A 6,684-nucleotide genomic window follows, 5' to 3' on the forward strand; every position below is an offset into this window, starting at 1 on the left:
GTTAGTTTTATTGTATTTTATTATTTCTCTCTTATATATTAATCATAGGTCTACTTAAAAAAAAAATATATATTTTCAATGCATCACACACTCACCCTCATGTTATACTAATCCTACATATCGTTCTTTCCTCTTTTCCATTATAATTAATGTCAATATGAACTAGTCTGGTAATGCTCCAAAATGACAAAACCTGAAAATCCAGAAACTTGGTTAATATGTGATATGACGATACTGGACAAAGAACTGAACAAAACACAGGGGTTAAATACATGTGATCAAGGATAAAATGGAACAGGTGTGGGAACTAATTTATAATCAGGGAAACAAACTAGAGAACTAAAGCAGGCAAAACAGGAACAGAACACTGAGCATACAGTGTGAAAAAAAATAAGAATAATCCTTTGAAATGCTACTACCTAATCAGATTTTGCTCTGTTTTGCAGAAGAGCCCATCTATGCAAATAAGGCAGCTTATAATTCAAGGAAATAAAAGGTCACAGGTGGGTAGAAGGATGTCAGATAATACAATTAAACGGCCCCTTAATTTGTAAAGAGGTGAAAACCCATGATGATGCCGCAGTGAATAAACTACCTCTGTTTTTCCTTAGAAATAAGTGAAGTGATGATGCATTGTTGTAGGCCAAACCGGAAGTTAACACCACCTTGGTTCCCTCAACAAAAACCTTAATTTTTTCGGTTTATGGTTAAGTGATTTTTTTTCTGTTGCTGTTCATATGTTTTAAGTGTAGATGTTGTACATTTTTGATAGGTCACCGCTGAAATCTTTGCTTACCACTGACAGTGAAATTGCTGTGTAAAATGTCAGAACACATTTTGTATTTGTATTTGTGGTATCTATTAGCAACATAACAATTTTTATTATTATTGTACTGTTCTGTGGGTCCCACTTTATATTAAGTGCATTTAACTACTATTTACTAACTAACTGCTGCAAATTCTACAATGCACTTATTGTATACTTAATTGTTTTTTACATTGTACTTATTTTTGAAAACATCTGCATATAAATACACCTGTAATTAATTTCTGTAATTACATCTATAATTACCCTTCCCTTACATCTTAACCCACCCTTAAACATATACCCATATTACTAAACCTGTCCCTAACCTTACCTGAATCCCGCATCAATAGCAGCACAAGTGTTTTGCAACAGAAAATGCAAAAAAACAGTGTTGCTATTTTTCTAAATTTAAGTACATAGTTAAAGACATATAATATAATGTGTGACCATTCTGAGTAGTGCTGCAAGCAGTATGTGTTTGTGTATATATTTGAATTTATATTATTATTATTATTGTCAATGCAAATACTTCATATGCTGAAAGTTATCTTTGAAAACCTGTACACTTGATATTAATGTTTTCTATCATTGTACAACTGTTTGCAAGAGCAAATGGCTTATTTGTCAAACTGAAGTCTCTTAATCTAGTGACAATGTCACCCTGGTTTCAACAGCTCTGTGGTGATCTAGCAACAGTGGTTAACTGACCTCTTTATAACTATAGAGAAAATGCTGTAGTTGTTACAGTTATTAAATGTGTGCAGATTGTGTTGCACCTTTAACCAACAAACTAAACAATGAATAAAACTAACTAAGTGACCAGTGACTACTTGAGGACTTTCAAAGAAATTTGAATACTGTCTGGTGATTGTGAGAGATGAGGCCAACAAGTTTTTGACATCTGTGGTGTGTTGTGGTCAAGGCTGCTATGCTGAAATTGGTGCACATGCTTTTTTGTTGTCATCTCAGTTACGGGAAACATTGATTTATTTTTTTACTGTGGTGTCTTATTATTAACCCTCTGGGGTCTAAGGTGTTTTTGGGGTCCTTGAGATGTTTTGACATGCCCTGACATTTGTGCTTTCTTCAGTTGCTTATAAACATGGCAAAGGTGTTATTACACTCTATTTAGCACAAACAGGGCTACCATAATATGTGAGCAAGATGTATGTACATGTTTGTATTTTTGAGAGAATATTGTTTATGCATGGTAATTGAAAAAACTAAAACTTAAAGTTTCTGAAATAAGGCCACAAAACACATACTAAATATGTGTCCACAAGACTTTTGACTAATGGATGTTGTTGCCTAGAGTTTTTGCTTCAAAATTATCTGAAAATCATCCAGCCTAATCATTTACACAAAACAATACATTGATTTAAATTTTATAAGACACTTTTTTTTTTGGAAAGGCAATATGCGTGGAGGCGTGTTCACACCTGAGAAGACAATAACCGGATAATGTGCCGCATAATGAGCCTTTCACACAGGTGTGTCACTGGGTACCAAAGAATGCGAGGACAAAATAATATATATATATATTTATATATATATATTACAATTACAAATTGTAACCAATTACAAATAGGTTACAATTACAGCAACACTTACAATTTTAACAATATTTCAAGTGTATTCTTTCTTTGTAAAAAGTATACGTTTTATCATACGTATTTCAAAGGTAAGGATTCATTAGTTTGAATATTGGAACAAACACTATAATAACATCTTAGTTGATAATCCAATATAGCCTGCCTACTTTATTTTTGACAAAACATCCCATTCTATAGTATATTTAACATAATTATGAGCAGAAATTGGTGAACAAAAGCTACCTATTTAGTCTTTTTTACAGTAATCTATCCAAAACTAATCAACGAAATATTGTCTAAACATTCATATTTAGTATGTAACATAACATGATATATGTTGATATATGTTAATATATTATAGATATATTATGATATATGTTAATTTGCAGTTTGTTGCTTATACAGACATTTTATTTCAACATATTTCAGTCTAAATCTACTCATCTCAGTAGGCTATAGCAAAATAGTTTGGATGTGTTCAAGTAAAAATAATGTTTACTAATTAGGTGCGAGAGTGAATGAACGGCAAATACACGCGCTGTAGAACTGTAGTAAACAACAGCGTGCACGCCTGTGTCGTTCATTCATCATTCACACACAGACAGCAATTCATATTTAAACAGTCTTTTTGCGGTTTGCAGACACTATTCAATATCGCGATTAGAACAACGCACTTAATAAATAACTTTCTACATCAGCTGGATCCATTGCTCCTCGAAATGAAACTACCAGCACTTCTGAGGTAATGTTCCAGGATTATTAGATAGTATTATTCCTCACAGCGCAGCAAGACGAGGTAAACTACATGATTCTTATTAAACTTGATCTGTTTTATCAGCTGATGTGGGCGTTGACATGTTTGCATGGCTTGCCTCAGATCATTTGCGTTTGAATACCGCGCGCTCTCCGTGGGCGTGGCAAATTAACACGTAATGAGGTATAATGAGCTGAAAAGAAAAAGACTGACACCTCTCTCTTTTCATACAGATTACATTAACTGAGAATATTTGTTTTTTATATAAATTACTTCATTTAAAAGAAGAGAGTTCAAGCTTCATCAAGAAAAACATCTCGTGCCTGTGTGACAAGTATTCGCGGAGTTACAGTTGATTTTCGGACGCGTTTTCAAACGGACGCGACTTCACTGACAGAGAGAAGGCAAAGCTCGCATCATGTTTATTTCTCTTTATTTGACAAAAAGCACAACACTTTGTTTTTATTGTGAGTATACACAAAAAAATTGACACTTAACAGGATCGAATGATGTATAACACTTATATGTAAGATTAAAATCAACAGAGTATTTTAAGTCTCTTTTGCACTGATAAGAAATCACACTTAAGTGTGCCAATGCGGAAAGCATTTGATGGCTAACAAAAATACCACTACTGTATTTGTTCATTTTTACTTTTCTACTGTAGCCTACTTCTGTTGTATTTTGGTAATGGAACAGTTTTTATAATAAGCACCTTAACAGTGGTGTGGAATCCTACTTGAGATAGACCAAGGCAAACAGATCATGCAAAATAAAACCTAAATCTCTGGACAAAAAACTGACCACATTTGTAGATTATTTTCCTCCTTTTCAATTCAGATTTGAGTAAAATTGTCAGTCCCATTTTGAACACTAGAGGTCAGAGTGGGAACAGTCCTGAGCTGTGAGGTCTCTTTACAGTTTCAATTCAAGTTTCGATTTGTATCATATTAGGATTATATACCCTGGTTCCACAGATAATGTTTAAACCTAGTAGCAGATTAAATGCATTATTTGTCAAGGATGCAGAGGGAGAGAATCCAGAAGGCGAATAGCAGGTGAAACAGTTCTTTAATAGAAACAAGGCAAAGCCGCTATGGCCGATAGTTCACAATAATTCTCTGGTTGAGGCTGTGAGATGCTCAAGCGGCAGGTCCGAAAGGCTCGTGTGAGGCGAGACCAGGGATACAGGTGAGGCGTCGACCTCTCGGCAACTCTCCACACCATGAAACTGGGCACAGCACAAATCAGGTAACATACAGCAGATAATAATCAGACAGCAAAGAAAAGGACAGGACAGGACAAGACTTCTGTAGATCAACCACTATAGTAAATAGCATACGTGACGGTCAATAATAATCTGACAGAGAAGAGGAGAAAGAGAGAACTAGAAATAGAGAGACTAATGACAGGAGATAGAGAGCAGGTGCGAAGATGAGAGAGAACGAGAACCAGCTGAAGGAGATGAGTGATAAGAGATGTGTGTGAGCAAGAGGAATAGGAAGAGAGAGAAGCCTGCAGATGGAGACAGAGAGAAAAGAGAGAAAAGAGAAAAGAACCAGGATCATGACATTATTGAGTTGTTTTAACTGAAAACAACGGTAACGCTTTAGATTACAGCCCGGAAAGTACTGTGTAATTAAAGCGATTTTACAGTGTAACCTTTGGTAATTGTAGTGTACCTATAAAGTACTTGCATGTAAGTATAAAGGAACAGTATGTAAAGTTTGGGGAATAAAGGAGTAACAACCAGGAGAATAAACAAAATGATTTATACTGTAAGTATTATAGAACTAAGGGGTACTTATACTATCATGATACAACAATATTATATTTGGGAGCAATTTAGCAAGAACATACACTGCATACCTTTTTATAATAATGGTGTACCAATACATACTGTATAGGCTTAATAGATACTTATTCGTGTTAATTACGCAGTACCTTCCGGGTTGTAATCTAAAGTGTTACCAAAACAACTTGCACTGAAATATTTTATGTCAATGCCATTGTTTAGTCTCAAGATGCACACCATAGGCCCTTATGTCTTTTTCTGAGGCACATTTATAAAAGCTACTTAAATGTCCTAATTAAACTAAGGCCTTATCCTGGTTTAATCTGAGCCCTATCTGCGAAACCGAGTCCTTGTGTATTAAACTAAGGCATACATATTAAATTAACATCAACCAATGCTAAATAAACTACAGTTCAGACAAAGCTTCCATTGTGCCTGCCTGTCAGGGTTCTGTCACCTTGATTAGTTGCATTCTTGGTTTATTCGTGACAGCAGGTTCCTGACACTAATGTATTGTTTGTTTTATTCTTTGGTGAATGTATGGCTTCGAGTTGTTCCGTGGGCTCTCATGTTTTATGTTTTGGGTGTTCAGAGCATGGTGTCTGGGTTCTGACACTTCAGTCCAGACTTCCATGTTCCATGCACTACTCAGTCTTGTTACACTTGGTTGATGAAAGTTTGTTTGTTGTGCTCTTCTACATGTCATATGTGTTTGTGTGAACCCATGGCTTCTGTCATGTTTGTTTTTTATGTGCCTTTTGCACATGGCTTTTTTGTTTGTTTCTGTATCATGTGTCATTCTGTCAGTCTTGGCCCTACCAACTTGTTACCTGGTCATTGGTTTATTTGCCCCTCCTGGACTCTCTCATTATCTTCCTCATTTCCTTCCCTATTTATTTCCTCGGTGTGCTTTTTCTTGTGCTTGATTGTTGTGGATGTTTTCCCTGTACAGGTTTCTGTTGTGTCCTACCTGCCTTGCCCTGTTTTCCTTTCCTGTTCAGCCAGGTTGCCGTACTTTGCTCCAGTCCTGTCACCGCCGACCCTGGACTGTGTTCTACCTACAGAGTAGTTTTTTTTAAAACTTTAAATAGAGCCCATTTATTTCTCTGTCCTCACTCTCTCCTTCCCCAAGACCTGACACCGATATAACAATGCATTAAATGGAAAAGTGGGTCACACTTTATATGAGGTGTTTTTGTAAAAGTGTACTACGTATGTACACACTAAAAAATACTTACAATGTACTTTTTGTATTCATGTTGTATTTCAAAACACTTGTGCTGCTATTGAGGTGGGATACGGGTAGGGTTAGGAACAGCTTTGGGGAAATGGGTAGGTTTAAGGGTTGGTTAAAAGCGAAGGTAAGGGTCAACAGGGTCCACTTTAGACATTCTGCTAACTTTGCAACTACGTGTCTATTAAATCACATTGGTAAATTAGTATAGTAGACGGTTAAGTTAGGGTTAGGTGTCATAGTTTGGGTTAGTAGTTGACATGTAGTTGTAAAGTTACTTTCAGTCGGTGGAATGTCTGTTGGGGGAGCATCAAAATAAAGTGCTAGCAGATATTAAGCAAACAGTATACTAATACTTTAATGAAATTTAGTTGACATGCAGTTGCAAAGTTACTTATAGTTAGAATGTCTAAAGTGGACTATCAAAATTGTCACCACAGAAATGAGTATAATTATTACAGTATAAGTACAATATAAAAACATGTAGCCCATACACAAGCT

General features: G+C 35.6%; 1 long non-coding RNA gene across 1 annotated transcript; it reads left to right on the top strand.

The window, feature by feature from the left end:
- Nucleotides 1-384: 384 nt before the first annotated feature.
- Nucleotides 385-1,639, top strand: LOC143723166 (uncharacterized). The gene is made up of 2 exons (XR_013197059.1): nt 385-503; nt 612-1,639. It is a non-coding gene; the product is annotated as an uncharacterized LOC143723166 (long non-coding RNA).
- The last annotated feature ends 5,045 nt before the right edge of the window (nt 1,640-6,684 follow it).

This window comes from Siphateles boraxobius, unplaced genomic scaffold (assembly GCF_051911475.1).
Source record: "Siphateles boraxobius isolate OS27281-9 unplaced genomic scaffold, OSU_SipBor_1 7, whole genome shotgun sequence".
Taxonomy (NCBI): Eukaryota; Metazoa; Chordata; class Actinopteri; order Cypriniformes; family Leuciscidae; genus Siphateles; species Siphateles boraxobius.